The 18,938-nt window shown below is 42.1% G+C and overlaps 1 protein-coding gene across 4 annotated transcripts in view; it reads left to right on the top strand.

Annotated features, from left to right (window-relative positions):
• The window catches only part of GRIK4 (glutamate ionotropic receptor kainate type subunit 4), a 416,936-nt gene that overhangs the window by 152,582 nt on the left and 245,416 nt on the right, over positions 1-18,938 (top strand). The gene's annotated exons all lie outside the window — the stretch shown is intronic.

The raw sequence follows: 18,938 nt of genomic DNA on the forward strand, positions 1-18,938 counted from the left end.
TGTTGTACTTCTCCTTGCAGATTTGCAAATCAGTTCCCCACTACAGAGGAGCTCTTGAGCTCCTGCAATGTGAAACTCTGAGATTCCTGCCATTGATGAAATGGTTTTGCAGTACTAGGCAGGGAGAGGATTGGCTTCTAACCTCTGTATCACTGTCTTGTTAACAGAAAGGCCCCTGGGACTATAGAACGTGATCCAGAAAATGTGCATAATCTAGATGAAAGAAATAAAGCACACAAGTGGTCTTGGGAAGGAATCAGAAACGAATTTAGAAGGAGTGCTTTTAAAATGAATGGGGGTGGGTGGGGTGAGCAGATGAGTTTCTTTTGTTCATTCTTTGTTATCGGAATCAATTAGTGTGAATCTGAATTAGTGCTCATTCATTCGTTCATTAGTTTTTAACTGCTTTGCATTTGGAGGCATTAAAGAAGCTAAGGCACATGGTGTGCAGTTTACAGAAAGGTCACAGGAGGGAGTTAAAGGGAGACTGAGCAAGCAGTGAAATTAACAGAGTGCGGGGCTTTATTTAAACAAGAAGGTGTATCTGTATATCTTTTTAAAATTGTCCCCCAAAAAGAAGACTTTTGTCTCATCTCACATCTGACAAGTCCAACTCCCAAGATGGAGGTGTGTGATGGTTTTAGGGAGCTAGCAGAATGTGTGAAATTTTCACACACTTTGGAGCAAAAAAATGCAAACGACAATATGACTGGGTCTTCTGATGAATTTTTCACCAAATTGCTTTTGCCAGACTTCCTTGCATGGAAGCCATGACAGTTAAACAGGTTCAAAACTGATATAACTTTCTCGTAGCGATGCAAAGAGAGACAGAGGCCCTGACATCTTCGGTTCTGAAACCCTGTTCTCTGCAAGATTTAGTTGCCACCTGCTCCAAACCTAAATCAAAAATAAATGTGTGCCTTTGCTGTGTTATCATCATGATGGCGCCACTTTACAGGAATCTTTTATATCTACATTTGGAGTCAAGGTCTCTTGGGAATGCTTGCTAAGAAAAGGCGCCATTTGTTTTGGTAACGAAAATGCGGGATGCTTCCCTGGTGTTGCATATTTAAAAAATAATAAAAATCTGAGGCCATTATTTTGTTCTTGGAGGTAAGATTTTCTCATTCTTCACTCCCCGTTTCTTTTAAATTGCCTTTAATTCCATTTAGCGATGCTGCCAAACTCTTAATAATCTCTGTGGTGCTTAATTGAGGGGAGGATATAGGTCTGTGCAGCCTTGGCTGCTTTTTATTCAAAGAATTTAGGAACAGAACTGTCGGCGTTTATTCGCTGCTTGTGTGGATTAGGAGGGAAATGCAGCTGGAAATTCCTGCCAGGAAAGTTCTCTCTTTGCGTTGACACCTCACTTTATTGTTCGGAAAAACAACAACTTCCTTCCACAGCCCCTGAGAGCCACACACAGCTTTTGATAACTATTCGCAGCTGGCTGGAGGCTACTTTTCCATCCCCAATACTGAAGACACACAGAGAGATGAGACTTGGCATAAGAATGCCTATTTCTTGGCATTCTTGCACCTGCAATATTGACTTGGAGATTGAGAAAATGGACTGGAGGTGGGCAAAATGTGGTGTTACCTTGTTTTAGCCCTTGACATCACCAGAATCCCCCAACTAGGCTTTTTTGTACATAGAAATGGTTGGGCTACAGGGACACATCATTCTATCTTTTTCTAGGGTAACAAAGATGTAAGGGCCTACATATTCTAAATGCACCAAATTGAGTCTGATCTTGGAAGCTTAGTACTGGTTAGTACTTGGATGGGGAACTGCCAAGCAATACCTCCTATTTCAGAGGAAGGAAGTGGCAAAATCACCTATGAAAATTCCTTGCCTAAGAAAACACTTAGAAAATCCATGGGGGTCACCGTAAGTTGACAAGTGACTTAAAGGCGCGCGCACACACACACACATATCTTGAGGTGGCACTAATCTGATGGAAACCTTCCTTGCAAGAAGTCAGTTTGTTGAGTTATTCTCAGTACCTGGAAAGTACCTCACCACTGTTTTTAGGGGTTTTTTTTCCCCTTTAAAGACTACAACTATCAGAATCCCTCCGCCATATTGATATTCTGGAAGCTGTAGTCTAAAGAAGTTGCTTGACTAAACTTGATTATTATTTAACTCTATTATTACTGGTTAAACTACATCTCCAGCAGCCACCCATCCAGGCACTGAGTTGGTGTAAAACTGCAGCTCTACTCTGCCAAGGCGTTGGCTGGTCTTAGGCACTAGAATCCAGTTACGTTGGAGCTTCTTGTAGTCATTCGGTGGCAATTGAAAAAGCTTTTCTGCACAACCACCAATACCCTTGCAGTTATTTCACTTACAGTTGTCCTGTGCCCAAGACCTTCATATGGCCGAGACATCATTATCCGTTCAATCACTGGCTTGCAGTGAGGTGGGGGACTGAGTCTGTTGCAAGTGGCTTAACACCTCCCTCCCTTCCCAGCTCTTTAGAAACATGAATACCATTTAGGAGAACATGCCTCCCTTGAGGATGTCTGGATGCTCTCGCCTCCTCCAGCTAGCTGTAATTAGCGTACCTCTTGGCTACTGATCACACCTATTTTAGGAATGGTATGATCAAGGGCTTGCCTGCTCCAGAGGGAGAAGGGCTAATTACTCCTAGCCTGAGGGGGAGATGGAGGACAGCAGAGAACAGGAGAAGTAGGTCAGGCAGGCACATGCGGGGGTGCTTAGCCAGCTGTACGGAAGCCTTGAAGAACTATCTAAGAACGTTTAAAGGATCGCAAGCTGTCCCTTTGGATCACCCAAATGGGGGGTCAGGACCTTCAAAGATGTGCTTGTGGTGAGCACCTGCTGTGACCCACTTTGTGGAGTCCTCCCTGTCGAAACAGAATGTTGTCCTTACATTGTGAAGTTGAAGGCTTTCATCTTTCTCTGAAGATGCCAGCCACAGATGCTGGTGAAACGTCAGGAATAAACTCTTCTAGAACATGGCCACTTCGACCCCAAAACCCACAAAAAACGATTGTCCTTACAGCTTCCTCTGTTATTTGAAAATGCAGCTCCGGTTGCATGGTGGGCCAGTTAGACAAATATTAGATAGAAAAAATATTTATTATGGTCACCAATCAGCATAATAACAACAAAATACAGCATGCAAAATGCAATAGCAAAAGTCGTAAAAGATATAAAATACATATAAATATTCCTTTAAAAAAATGGTCAAGCACGGCGGATGTTTCCTTTCTCTCCTTTGCCACTGCTATGCTTCTTGCTTATCCCATTCCTCTTTGTTGATGGTGAGCTCAACCACCACAAATACAATGGCAGGCCTACTATTTGGGGGAGTGAGCTGGCTACCTTGGGGTTTTGAGTGTCACAAAAAGGCAACAATTTGTTATTAACTCAGTTTGGTATTCATATATTTCTACATCTGCCGGTGGGGATGGATGCTTGTTGGGTGTTCTGTCTCATGTGTTAATATAACATTGCTGTCTTTAGATACTGCACATTTTCACATAGATAAGGATTGTTGTTTCCTGTTCTGCCTTAGGCAGTAAAAATTCTTAGGCAAGACGTGATGTGCAGAAATGTTGATATGGGATTAAATGCACAGATGCCTGTATCTGTCCCTGTTGCTCCTCTATTTGGGGTGTTCAAAGCTCCCCTGTCTTGATCCTTGAATTGACACCTTCATGAATGTATCTACTTCTGCATGAAAGTACAAAGGATGGGCTAATATGCCATAAAGTTCTCTATAAAAGATTATGGTTTCATGCCGGAATATGGGGAGAGTTCATAGCTATAGGTGGAGCCATGGATGTAGTAGGTGGGTGGAGCCCAGGATGTTTCAACCTGGAGTTAAACCTTGTAAGATGGAGTTTGAAATATCAAGATTTCCTGCTGGTAATGGAAATGCTTATAAACTCTGGAAATCCACTACTGGTGAGAGTATATCAGCTTTCTCCATGCTGACTAGGGTTCGTAAGAGCTGTAGTTCAACACATCTGGACATATATCAGTTGGCGAATGTTACTGCAGGCCGAGCCAGAAAAAAAGCTTGGGGAAATCTGCCTTTTCCAAACAACAGGTCCCAGCTGTACTCCAAAAAATCCAAACAAAGTAAGTGTTTGAGGCTCTGAGCTGGACAAACCAACGCTATGATTCATTATAAGGCAACTTCCAATGTCCTTTATAACTCCCTACTTCTTTACCGGCTCAGTTCCAAGAGCTATGGAGAAAGGCTTAATTCTGCCAACACATAAACTATTCTTAGACAATCGCTTATAAAACACCACATCCCCTTGAAACTCTGTGGGATTTGTGTTCATAAATTGCTTAATTGCTTTTGAAAACTCACCCACACATGCCTCACAAAGGGCAGTCCCAAGGAGCCTAAACATACAATGAATGGAAGTTGGAGCGACGTAGGTGCTGGGGAGGGGGGGATTTGACAAACTCTTTGATATCTACAACCATAAGCGCCCATGACCGCCTTTCTAAAAATATACTTCTTGTAGGAAAAAGAAGGAGTAGGCAAAGGGCATGTTTTGGTTTTAAGTGAGTCACAGTGAATAAGGTGTCAGACTATTTATTTATTTGTAATCTATTTGCTATATTTATGATCAATGAAGACAGCCAGCATGATGTAGTCATTTCAGTGTTGGATTACGACTCTGGAGTTGAGAGTTCAATTCCCTGCTTGGCCATGAAACCCACTGGGTGACATTGGGCAAGTCACTCTCTCTCAGCCTTAGGGGAAGGCAATGGCAAACCTCCTCTGAATAAATCTTGCCAAGAAAAATGATGATAAGTTTGCCTTAGGGTTGCCATAAATCAGAAATCACTTGAAGGCATACAACAACAATATCCAGTGAGTTCAAGCCATTTGCTTCTTCCCATTTGCTTTTCATAACAATCTTGTAGGTCCACCTGAACATAGGTCCACATGGACACAGTGTGAAAGTGTCCATGGCTGTGCATGGCTGGAAAATGCTGGGAGTTGTAGTCCAAAAAGGTAACTTGCTAAACACTAGTAACTGCTAAACAGTTGAACCGAGCCCTAGCACATGACCCTACACAACACTGAGCATCCACTGTGTTACTGTCCTGAAAGCTTCTTTTTATTAGTGTAGTCAACTTGAATTCTGAAAGAAATGAATTCATGAAAGGAGCCAGCTGAGAAGAGGCATTTCCTTGTATAAATAAAAATCCTTACCAATGCATGTCGTGGTAAATTTGCCCGGTTGTTGTGACATTATAAGCGTTCGCATTTCCACCCTGGTATAAAACTAAGTCAAGCCCATTAAGGTGGAATAAATTCATTGTTTTTAGTTCTGTTACCGGAGTGTGAAAATGAGGTGTGTGACAAGCACACAACCCTGCCTGCAAGCTCTTTGCTTTTCTTAATTTACTTTTGAGGTGATTCCAGGGGAGTGATCCTTTATTTATGTTCTGTGTAACACTCGGATGAGCCTGATAACATCACCCACAGATATGCCAGCCCCTCTTCAGCTTTCCATCATCCAGGAATGCCCTCTTGTATTTTTTCTGCAACTTGCAAACTTGACCTGGATCATGGTTGGTGCCTATCAGAGAGAGAAGAACCCACCATCCTGGAGTGGGAAAGACTCCTTGGGGGCTGAGGACCGGTCCCTTCCCTCACATGTCCTACAGCATCCTCCATCAGGTGTATTTCAGCCAACTTAGGACCAGACATTGACCAGGATATGACCACAAAAAGATATATGGGGCTTTTTGGAAGCTTTGAGGGGAAGTGTTTCCTTCTTGGTGTGTGCTTTTGGTTTGTGGATGTGTGTGTGTGTGATTTGGCATGGTTTTGGAGTAAAGCTTGAAAATCACACCAAAAGTATTTTTAAAAATTGGAGAAGTTCAGCAGGATTTCTTCCATTAATATAAACTATCTATCTATCTATCTATCTATCTATCTATCTATCTATCTATCTATCTATCTATCTATTAACATCGCTTTCATTGGGTGACTGACCCTCCTTTGGAGAACTCTGGGTTCAGAACCATGGTGATAACTGGAAGGCGAATGTGTAAGAATAGAAGTGAGAACACAGATTTCTTCATTAAGCCTTTTGCCTTTACGTTTGGTTTTCATTACACTGAAGCTGTCTCTTCCTATTGTCAGACTGGGAGATTTGCTGCCCCGAAAGGTCATTGATTCAGCTGATGAAGCCGGCTTTTTAAAAAGGTGTAGGGATAATTTTTACAGTGGTTAATAAGTATTGTAATCATGGCGGTGGCGATAAAGATAATCCTTTCATTTGTGGTGGCTTTAGAAATAGCCAACTGCAAAAGGACACAGAAGAGTCATCTAAAAACTGGTACTCTGACTCCTGTTTTGACAGAGTGAAGGATGGGGAGGCCTGCCCAAAGGATCCATAGCAATGCTAGATGCACAGCAATGTCTCTTCTGAACATGCAAAACCACTTGGTCCTAGTGGATCCTTTGCCTTTATCATCCAAGAAATTCATGCTGGAGAAAAGAGGGCAAATGTAAAGAGGAAAATGCTATGCAAACATGCCTGGTGGCTTTGTACACGTACCCAATTTTATTTCAGTCGTAGAGTGGCAAATATAAAATAGAAAAGATTTTTAAAACATAAAATACAATGCAGCATAAAAATCAAAATGCTGTTTCCTTTATACAGCCAGTATATGTAGCACAGAGTTCGGATAGGTAATTCTAGAAGATGTAGTCTAAGAAAAGGAAGTTTCCCACATCCTGATGTTTGGTCTTTCTAATGCATGACCTACACACATGTCCAGCAGTGGGAAAGAGTTATGCACCCAACTGGTTTTGGGGCACCCTAGGGATCGATGAGAATTTTGTTACAGTACAGTTTTCCATAGGAATTTACACAAATTTGCAAATGTCTTCATGGTTGGGGAGGATAGCAACTGAGATTAAAAAAAAGAAGAAGAAACAAATAATTTTGCTTATGTAGCCCTTGAGTGATTATCTCTTAGAAGTCTTGGTTTAACTTCTTGTGTTTTAATCTGTTGTTTCTATTATTGTTGTTGTTGTTGTGTGCCTTCAAGTCCTTACTGACTTATGGTGACCCTAAAGTGAACCTGTCACAGAGTTTTCTGGGGTTGAGACTATGGAGTTTATCACACGGGGGAAAACCCGTCCAAAATGGGGCTTTAAATCAGAAAAAACTTGCAAAAGTGGGTTGATTTTCACACGACATCATTGTTAAACTAATGATGTAAAGTGGAGGGAAAGTAGACAAAAGCCACTCCTTTTTACTTTTGGAAAATCCCCAAAGTAAAAAGGAGTGGCTTTTGTTTATTTTCCGTTCGAGTTAACACAAGTTCAACAATGACATGTGTGAAAATCAACCCACTTTTGTTGGTTTTTTCTACCTTTTAAACCCCGTTTTTGCATGGGATTTCTCTCGTGTGATAAACTCCCTAGTGGGTTTCCGTGGCCAAGAGGGGAGTTGAATCCTGAACTCCAGAAGTGTAGCCCAATGCTCAAACCACTACTCCACACTGGCTCTCTTTTAATCTATACTAGCACTGAATTAATCTTGCTACCTTTCTCCCCTCCCTTTCTGAGTGGCTTATTATCTTTAACATTATCTTTATATAGCAGGCAATTACACCCCGATCCTCTCTGTGCTAGGAATAGCAATATCTATTGAATTTGTCTGGTGCAATTAGGCGAGAATTTTTGCTGCAGTTCTTAAAAATAATAATAATTCAAATTCACACACTTCATGTTCAGGAAGGAAAGAACTTGAAGCTTTATTTTAAAATCAAAATCTGAAATTTCTAGAAAGCCAAACAGACTGATTTCCCCATCAGTGGGGCACCATTGTTTTCCACACCTGCACCATCTTTCCCCCAGGAACTAGGACTGTTGCTGGCATGGAACATTGTGGAAGCCCTTGCCAAGAGGAGCCCACCTGACTCCATCACTGCTAAAGTTTAGAGGACACATTTGCAAGGCTGAGGTGGGTGGAGTGGGGAAACTGGTACATATCGGCAGCAACCGGAGTTGTGGGGCCTGAAACATGTTCCATTTGTTTTTGTTTTTTCTCAGTAGTATCACTCTTTATCTACTGTTTTTGACATCTCTTGTAAAACTGTTGCATTGCAAAGAAAATAGAAATGATATACAAAAAGTGAGACCCCATGTAAAGATCTTCAGCCAGTCTGCCAGGGGCTCAGTCAAAAAGGAACCCAGAGTTAGAATCACAGATTCATAGAATTCGAAGAGACCCCAAGGGCCACCCAATCCAAGCCCATTCTTCCATGCAGGAATACATGATCAAATAACTCTCAGCATATGGCCATCCAGCCTCTTTTTAAAAACCAGACTCCACCACACTCCAAGGCAGCTCTTACCATCAGGAAGTTCTTTCTAATGTTGAGTTGGAATCTCTTTTCCCATAGCTTGAATCTACTGCTCCATGTCCTTGTCTCTGGAGCAGTAAAAGACAAGCTTGCTGCATCCTCCATATGACATCCCTTCAAACATTTAAACATGACTACCACGTCACCCTTTAACATTCTGTTCTCTAGGTTAAACATACCCAGCTCCATAAGCCACTTCTCATAGGGCATGGTTTCCAGACTTTTCACCATTTTGGTCACCCTCTGGTGGATATTCTTTTGCAATCACTGGGTAAAGTTTCCTGAGTGGGAGCAAGTATTTTCAAGTCTCCAGCTGAATCAGGCTCCAGGACGCTTCATGTATGTCCTCTGCTTCCCCTTAGTCTGCTGCACCAAATGACTGCCTTGCTGTTTCTCTGGCTAGGAGCAAGTATTCATAGTCTTTCCCCACCATACATAAAGTATAGTAGGGAGGGATGGGAGTAGGAAAAGAGCCTTTCCTTGGATCTATCCCTTTCCTGCAGAGTCCCTTTCTTGCTCAGTCCAGTGCCACCACTCAGGTCCAGTGGTGCTTAACTGGCCAACCACCTGGCCTGTGGTCCCTCACCAATGTCTAGTTTAACAACCATTGCATAGTGTCAGAGCAAATGTATGAAGAAGGTTCCAGGTTCATTCCAAGACATCTTTATTTAGGAAAGAAAAGGATCAAGAGATGGAGGGAAATATTCTTTCATCCCCTGGAGGCACACTGCTAGCTGGAGAAACAATAATGAGCTAGAAATCACCGTCTTCTAGCTGTCCCGAGGGAACTCATGTGCTTTTAATGCTGCTGTATTTTTTAGGAGTACATGCAATCCCAGTGGGAGGTTCTGAGAGGGAATCAGGCTTGAATATCATTGTGTAATAATTCCATGGCAGAGCTGAGCATGAACCAGATAATTTTTCATGGACACTCTTGAAAAAATTGGTAAACTAGACTGAACGGCTAAATTGGGTAAACTGACTAAACACAGGCTGTTATATTCCTGATATATCATGAGTCAAGACAGCTCACTGGAAAAGATAATACTGTTCTGTGAAGTGGAAGAGATGTGACTTTCATGTCCTGCTTTAAGGTTTCCTGCATGCCTCTTTAGGTTTTTGTTTTTTTTTTTAGCAAAACCCTATATCAAAAACTAGGATAGTGTAGCCCATGAGGTGAATGTAGTCCCAGGACCCCCATTTTGTGGCCCTTGAACAATAATTCAGGAGAACCCAAATCCTCTATTTCCTCCTCCCTCCAAATATGCCATCCAGACAACAAAAATGTGGTGCCATGGGTCTTTCTGTTCCCCTTCACATCCACTCCAAACCAAGAAAAACAGCAATTTCTGTGTCTGAAATAAAAAACTATAACTGATATGATATAATTTTAGTCATCATAGGAGCAACATTGTGATCCATAGAAGGCCACAGCAGAGGTGACCCTACCTCCTATATTGCTGTGTCTTATCATCTCCGGTCCCATTCTAATCCCCAAAGTCCTCCTAATGGTAAAATGGCTTCCTTCAACATACAATGAGTTCAAACTCCATGTCCTGGTCTATTTACAGGGGGAAGAGGATAACAGGGGAAAAGGGGCTTTTATTTTCATGTACCATCTCCTCTCCCAAAGATATCTGCAGATGCTTCTTGGCCAACAGCATCCTTTAAATAATGCATAGGCAGCTAATGCATAAGGGTACAGGGACCTAGGCAGCTGTTCTGGAGCTGTAGGCAACACTGGCAGCCATGCCTGAGAGTTATTTGGCCAAACGCTTTCTCTCCATTACCAGACACCCTTTTAATTGGCTTTTTCTTTTAGCAGATGGTTTTCCCCCTGCAGAAAGGAAAACAAGTGTCAGAACGCTGAGTGGTTCTCTCCATAGACCTCTTCAATGGCTTGGAAAAATGGCAGATCATTCTGACATTTTTGTCACAATGTCTTTCACTGTTTTCTACATGAGTTGTGACAGATTTGGCGAATGAGATCAAAATATGCCAACTAATTCTCTCCAAGTCTTGAATTGTTTTAGAAATGCAGATGTACGTACGTTGTTGTACACAAAACTCACATTGTCACCAGATCCAAACATCCCTTTCATGTCATATTTATGCTGAGGGCAGAGGAGGAAACTCCTGCACCTGTTGTATTTTTACTTGTCCCACAGCTATTAGGTGCCAAAAGCCTATCAAGAGAAACTAGTTAGGCTACACTGAGCAAATGGTTAAATGAGTTTGGGTTGGGAGACATGTATAGGAAGTCTGGGGGTATTTGCTGAATTTTGTATTCCCTAAGTTTTTTTCCCCTTATCATATGGATTTCTTTTTGTGACTCTGTATAAGTTGAGCTATTTTTGCACAAGGCACAGAACAAACTTTAATCTGCCTGCAGGCAGTTGGTTATTCAGTTAGTTTCTAAGGACTCAGACTAAGCACCTATCTTATAATGTACTGAGATTGAGCTGCCTTCTACTGAATCAAACCATTGTCCAGTGAGATCACACTTACCTATCTATACTCTACACAGCTACCCACAGGCCTCTTAAATGAAACAAACCTGAGATTTGTGCAGGAAAATCAAATGATCTCCTATCCTTCTGTCTAGCATACCCTCATCCAGAAGGTTTTGTTATCTTCTTCTTTTTTTAATCTCTAAATTTGCTGACTGACGTCTATATCCTCATTTTAGGAATATTTTCCATGCCTTTTACTGGCATATTCTGGAATAAGTCCACCGTATGTTCTTTTTGGGTCATTGCAGAGAGTGGTTGGTATGCTCTTAGAACAGATCAAACCAGAAATGTCTCTAGAAGTCAAGATGACCAAACTAAGGCTGTCATACTTTGGCCACATCATGAGAAGGCATGAATCATTGGAAAACACAATAATGCCAGCAAAGGTGGAGGGAAGCAGAAAGAGAGGAAGGCTGCATTCTAGATGGATGGACTCTATAAAAGAGGTCATGGGTATGAAATTGCATGAACTGAGCAAGGCCGTGAAGGACAAGGAGTCTCATCTACAGGGTTACCATGGGTCGAGATTAACTCTAGGGTGTTTAACAACAACAACCATAAATTCCACTTAATATATGGCTGCCATCTGAAATCTGAGCCACAATGCTAGAAATCTGACAAGGCAGTGACTCTGCAGCAGGTCCAAGAGCGATTGGACACATCTGAATAGGAGCAGGCGGGTGGGCTGATATCCACACTCAGGAGTCTTTCCAGACTTGTAGTGGGTCAATTGTTGCCCAGTATGTTGCTGCCGTTGAATTTTAAGGCTGCAGAGGGGACAGAATGGCTAATCCTGCCAAGGACACTGCTAATGAATTCCACATGTTCTCTTCTGCTCTCCTCCTCCCTTGAAGCTTGCGGGGGTTTCGGAGGGCTAAATTGAACTTTATCTGGAAATGATGGCTGAATGTCAATTCCTCTATCGAAGCCAATTTAGGAAGCAGAAAGTGCTAAAAGAATTAAGACAGTTAAATGGAAAGAAGTCTACTTGGTGGAGATGAAATAGGGTTTAAATGAGTGAAATTATCTGTGGATTACCCTTGTTAGAGCACTGCTTTATTTAATAAACTTGAGGCTTAATCTGCTGCAAGCATTCCAGTAGGGAAGAGCCAGCCTCTTTCTGGGTAGTATGCCATCGATGGCAGGAGGACACTGCCTGGCTGTGGGTTTTTTCTTTTTGCAAGTTCAGAAGAGCCAGCTACTGAGTGGGCATTGCTGTCCCCTCTTTTTTGGATTTTCCGGGTGCAAGTTCTGCCCCATCCACAAGGCTATGAAGCTGTGAAGCGTTTTGCAAGTCAGTAGGACTCATTTGCATAATCTATTTGCACGCAATTAGCATAACTTACAGAAACTGGGCCCTTGGTGATGGTGGTAGATGAGTTTTTGTCTCGCCAGCTTAAATGAACAGCAGCATATGGTGCAGCTGGTGCTAAATATTAAAAAGTTGAAATTCAGGACTAGGATGCAGAGTTTGGAAAAGTTACCTCTTGGAGTATAACTCCAAGAATCACCCAGCCACCATTGGAGCTGTAGTCCAAAAATTATGACTTTCTCAAGTTCTACACTGAATCCTTTACAGCCTGTTAACACCCATGTCTTCCTCTGCTCTCACTGCCATGCCACCTGAAGAGAAAGACTGATACATTGAGGAGTATGAGCACAGTGATACTGCTTATGCCCCTTTAATTGTTCTACTCTGAGAACTTCAGAGGAAAGGACCAGCGAAGATGGTTATGGGGAGGTCCACCAAGGATATAAATATCACACCCTGGATTCATGGTATTGGTAACCACAGTTTCGCTTAAATATGGTCTGGGGGGGAGGGTCTCGCTAGGCATTTTCTAGGTCCTCCAGCATAATTCTATGGTATTTTATGGTGCTATGCTATCGCCAGTGGCTTCATTTATAAATGGTAAGTCTGGGAACATATCTCCTGCAGATGCAGGGGGTGACCTGTATTGCCAAGATACTAACTCCCACAAATTGGAAATGGTTCTGTTTGTATCTTCATATATTATATATCACGTAGAAATTGTATTGAGAGGGTTGGATGAATTTTTCCAAGCACTGGCTGGACCCATTGTTAACACATTATAGTTAAAGCTGCCTAAATTAGATCTCAGAAACTTTAAGTCCGATACAGACTTAAAGAAGAGTAAGTCCTGTTGAACCCAGTGGAATGTAGTTGTCAAGTCTATGGATAAAGAACTGTACTGAAAGGTTGCCAACTTTTCAGACGCCTCTGTGCCATGCTTTGAAGAGAGGAGTATGATGTGCAGACATCACCAAATGCTTATGTTTCAGTTTCTGCTGTACCAAAATCCTCTTAAAGATGTGGCTTATTTTCCCCCACTCCTGAGTCAAATAGAAAACCTAGCTAGACAAAACATAACAGTTGCAGTTGCTATAGTGAATGAGGCCCTTTAAAAAGAGAGATATTTTCCCCACACTGTTGTGTGCCATTTCACAGTACAGAAGGCAGAACGGATTGGATTTAAATCAAGGTGATTTAAACAAACCATTGAAATCATGATTTCCAATCAGCCAGCAAGAAAGCCCTGATTTAAATCGTCGATTTTCATCAGATTTCCCTGTTCGTAACTAGCAACACATTCTCATTGGAGGGCAATGGCAGCTGATAGGAAAATACAGATCAGTCACTGCTGCTGTGAACTGGCCGTGGTCTCGAACTCTGTTCTGGGTAGAGTCATGCCCTGTTCTCAGGACCCATGTTCCGACTGTGGCACAGACAGCGAAGAAAAAGGATAGGGGCACATTCCTGGTTCAGACAATGATGTAGACAGGGAAACAAAAGGACAGAGGGGCATGCCAGTGCTTGAGACAGACAGTAATACTCCCCGGCAGCCACAACACAGAGATATGGACCCAGCAATACTTACCAAAGTGGAGCATACTTGTGAGATTGAGGGTTTGTGACACTCAGAGAATTTGTATAGGAAATTCTCGTTAATTTGGCAACAACTCATAAATAATCCAACAACTCCTTTGGGCAATTGTTGCTGACAACTGACTATTTGGAAGGAAGCAACATTCTGGTCTCTTGATTCCTGGCTCATGTTTCCAAAGAACCTTGGACCTTGCATCATAAATTGGCCTGGTGGGCAGAGATGAACCCTTGGAGTCAGCAAGCTGTAACGTTCATGGGTGCCCATGAAAAAGGGAATGTATTCTTCCAGACCTGAAGTAAAGTGCTACTGGTGGCATTGGATAAGGCACAGACAGAGCCAGTCTGCTGGAGAAGTTTCACACCCATAAGCTGCCCAGCATTATGTCTTGCTCAGTAATTTAACTGTCTGATATGGTGGTGGTCCCTGATGGTGGAGAATTGGCATCTGGGTCCTCCAAAGTTTCCCACTCTGCTCTAAACTGTAGTCTACTTAGGTCATGTGTACATCAGGGACTGAGTCCAGTCTTTCCAGAATGTTGTGTATTGAACCACGAATCTGTATCAAATTGTCTACATGGTGGGTTTTTCCTAGTGGTGAAATGCCAGCCCAATAGATGGAGCAGGAAAAGCAGTGCCTACTCACCCAGAAGGTATTGAGGGCAGGGAGGAGGACTGCAGCTAATCATATTTGACTGTCAACAACCCTTAAAAATGTTTTAATCGTTATTTTTGACAAGGCACAAGGTAACTGCTGTGCAGGACACAAGGTAAGTGCTGTGTCCAGAGAGTAGCAAATACAATAATTTATATAACCTAACTATATAAGTAACAGATTTGGGGCCCACGTTATTGGTTAAAAGCTTGCCCTTGAGAAATGTCTCTCTGGCAAGGAAGAAAAACAACTGTTCTGAGCCACAGAAGTCACAAATCCTACACTGAGAAAATAGGAACAGCTGGAAAGCCAAGTGCTGACAGCAAGCGGAAGCTGTTCCATGCTGGGGAAGGATCAGCAGAGCTAGCCAGGATCTACATAGTACCAGAGGGGCCCAAGCAATTCGAATATCATAAATCCTAGCCTGACCGTGCTACAGCTGAGTCAAAACAGCTCCAATATTTGTGAATACTTTCAGCAGTAGTGTAGGGGGTGCAGGAGAGATGGGACTCCTCTTGTTAGTGATTTATTCTCAACCACAACCTGCCAAAAGGTTAAAATGTATGTGTGAGTTTATATTGTCCTTGCTGGTGATCACTAGTACCACCATTAGCGGCTGGTGGCTTCTACTCCAGATTAAAATCCAGACTTAAATGAAGGTACTTGTTGAGCCTTCCTTATCCAGAATTACAAAATCTGAAATACCAAAACTTTTTTTTCGTGGGTGGCTTTCGGATGGTTCGTTGTACACAAACTTTGTTTCATGCATAACATTATTTTTAAAATATTGTCTAAAATTCAGGCTATCTTTATAAAGTGTATATGAAATATAAATGAATTTTGTGTTTGGACTTGGGTCCCGTCTCAATCAGTCAATAAAATCTAAAATATTTCTAGTCCAAAGCATTTCAGATAAAGGAGATTCGACCTGTATCTATGGTGCTGAGCCTATTTTGTAGATAGGATTCAACTCTCTGGTTAGCTACTTTAACAGACTACCTCAGACTTGGGAGAGAGGTGACATAGTAATAGTAATAAAATTTATTCGGTCATTGACCAGTATAAGGTGACATAAATATTTGTGCAATTTAGATGGAGTGGGTAGGGAGACATGGGGATAATCCATCAGAGGTGAAACAGAAATTTCTACCCAAAACCTAATCTGGAAAACAATTGGTGCCAGGTCCTTTTTACATTAGGCTTGATAAACGAGTATAAAACGATGGAGGATGTAAATGGGAAAAAAAAGTTCCCCTGCCTCCACTTATAATACAACACCTTGGAGTCATTAACTGAAGTGGAATGTTCTAAGAGTCTGGGTAGATAAAAGGAAGTAATTCTTTACATCATTAAAATATGAAATACACTGCTGCAAGATAGAGATGACTGCTAAGCCTCAAAAGTGGATGTGATACATAGAAATTAGGGGCTTCAGTGGCTAATAGTCAGGGGGGTTGTTGTTGTTGCTGCTGCTGTTGTTGTCTGCCTTCAAGTCATTTCCAACTTATGGTTTCTCTAAGGTGAACCTATCATGGGGTTTTCTGGGGCTGAGAGAATGTGACTTGCCCAAGGGCGTTCAGTGGGTTTCCATGGCTGGGCAGGGAATCTAACCCTGGTTTCCAGAGTTGTAGTCCAATGGTCAAACCACTACACCATGCTGGCTGAGAATAGAGTCAGCCCTCCTTATCCACAGATTTTTTATCCATGGATTCAAGGCTCCGCGGCTTGAAAATATTCAAAAGAAGCATAAATTCCAAATAGCAAACCTTGATTTTCCATATTATATAATGGACACCATTATCTTTAATGGGCCTTGAGCATCCACTGATTTTGTTATCCATGGGGGATCCTGGAACCAAACCCCAGTGGATGACAAGGTCCCACTGCAGATGTATATACAGTCCATTATTCCATGCAATGTGCCTCTGAGGAACATGAAAGGAAGAACACAGCGACCTTCTGTCTCTCTATCTATCTATCTATCTATCTATCTATCTATCTATCTATCTATCTATCTATCATCTACCTACCTACCATATCCTGCCTGCAATTATTCCAGGGCCCTGATCCATTCAGTTCCCAGGCCAGCACTAAAGCTCGAAGGTTTGACAAGGTGAAATGCAGTCACAGGTGCACCAAAGCAGTTTACTGATAACATCCAGATGCACCCATAAAACTCAAAGCAAAGGCAAAGTTATTTCATGTCCCTTAGCTGATCAAAGCAGTCTTTCATCACAGCTGCTGTCAACCAGGATCCCCATGATGAGCAGCATGCTGCTTCAGTTCACCAGTTCTTTTAGGCTGGATCATGACCAAGGGCACCCCCTGAGAACAAGACCAATTCTCTGATCTTCCCCAGTTCTCCAAATGTAGGAGATCCAGAGTGGTCCACATCCTATTGGCAAGTTCCCCACAGGCCACTAGTTGACCATTCTAAGAACAGAATGCTGGATTCTTATATTTTCAATGGTTAAAGATTACACATTACAGTTGGCCCTCCATACCCACAGATTCGTTATCCACGGATTCGACATCCAGGGCTTGAAAATATTTTTAAAATATATAAATTCCCCAAAACAAACCTTGATTTTGCCATTTTATACAGGGGGCACCATTTTACTATGCCAGTGTATATAATGGGACTTGAGCATCCATGGATTTTGGTATGCCCACAGGGTTCATAGGGTCCCAACAGATACCAAGGGCCCACTGTATTTAATCAGCCCCCTTTCTTTCTTTCTTTCTTTCTTTCTTTCTTTCTTTCTTTCTTTCTAAAAATAAAAACCAGCAGCCTGCAGTAGCAAGACTTAAGATGGTATCAACTTGTTGCAGCAGAAGCAGTGGTGACAACAAAGGTGGTACCTAGTGGGTCCTTGGCATTTGCTCAATGCCATGCTCACGTGCCCACAGGCACAATGGTGTAGAGGGTATAGCTTTCAACAAAAACCTAACAATACCTGTGGTTCCAGACATTTCTGTGCTATGGGATGAATTGAGTTCTCAAAATCTTTGCTAGGTTTGCAGTATGGCCTGTTGCCCTCCTGGTGCTCCATAGCAAGAACCCACTTTTTTTGAGGGGGGTTATCTTTGCCCAGATCCAGATCTTCTATATATGTGCATTTGCATCTTTCATCCAGTCTCAATACCTCTCTCTGTGTGTCTCTGCCTGGCACAAAAACCAGACATACAGACAATAAAAAGGCAATTACTTTTCTGGTAGCTTAGTCACACCAGGTGGAATTATGTTATGTTCAGGATATTTAAAAACCAGCTGACATTGCATGGTGTGGGGAAGTGGATCCTGCGAAGAGAATGTGTAATGAGTGATACTTTATCAAATTGATTTAGCGCTCTCCATGCTTATCACCCGCCACTTTTGTTGAACATGGGTCTATCTGCATTGTACAATGAAGCTGTACGATCCTTAGCCTCTCCATCTGGGGTCCAGGCCAGTTATGACAAACAGTGCTGTTATTTATTTCTGCACTTGGCTAGGGGTGAATGTTGGGGATGTACTATGGAGTAATGAGGTGCATTTGGCATGGACTAGTAAAGGACATGTGGAGGTTTAATTAATTTCATGCAGCATATTTGATGTAAATCTGCAGCAGGTCTTTTCTTCTCTCTTTCTGCCTGTTAAGACAAACTCTTCTTTCAGCAAGACTGTGTTAGCCACTTTGTACATGATACGATGGCAAGTCTGGCTCTTTTATCACATCAGCGTTCTCCAAGCAACCAAACACTGCAGTGATATGGTACAGGAAATTCCAGATATCTATGTTTTGTTTTGTTTTGTGCCATAGAAACCTTCCATTGTTCCCAAAAGCACATTATTTCTATAACTGGTTGTTAAACTAGAGCATTGTTAAATAGAACCTCCATGTTCAGAGATGATGTAGTCGAACATTTGTGATAGAAAGCCATCTATAGACCTTGCTTCAGCTCTGCCACCATTCTAGGGTTGACAGCACCTGCAGATCTTCTGTATCGAATGGTTGGGTTCATGAAACTCCACATTCATTTCCCATAATGCCCCTGAGTGATGCTAAGCTAGGCAGCTCAGGGCACTGTGGGAAGATAAAACAGCATGTGCTTGCCAATACTGAAGAGCTACCATCACTGCTAAAAAAAGGTTTCTGCCACACTGCAAAATTAAAGCATTTGACACCATTTTAACTGCCATGACTCCATCCTACAGAATCCTGGGATTTATAGTTTGGTGGGTACCAGAGCTCTCTGACAGAGAAGGCTAAATATCTCATAACACTATAAATCACAGAATTCCTGGGCATTGAGCTATGGCAGTTAAAGCAGTACCAAACCGCATTAATTCTGCAGTGTAGATGCACCCTAAATCCAAGGGAGGACTATTAATGGAATGTGGGGCTGATCAGGTGAAATGTAGGCCAAGACCCTTTCAAACTAGCATTATTAGCCGTATGTCTTATGCCTTCTTTTGTCTGGGTGCTGTTATAAAGAA

The sequence above is a fragment of the Sceloporus occidentalis genome, unplaced genomic scaffold, assembly GCF_023333645.1.
Source record: "Sceloporus occidentalis isolate IW3139 unplaced genomic scaffold, rSceOcc1.0.p SCAF_9, whole genome shotgun sequence".
In the NCBI taxonomy this organism is placed as follows: domain Eukaryota; kingdom Metazoa; phylum Chordata; class Lepidosauria; order Squamata; family Phrynosomatidae; genus Sceloporus; species Sceloporus occidentalis.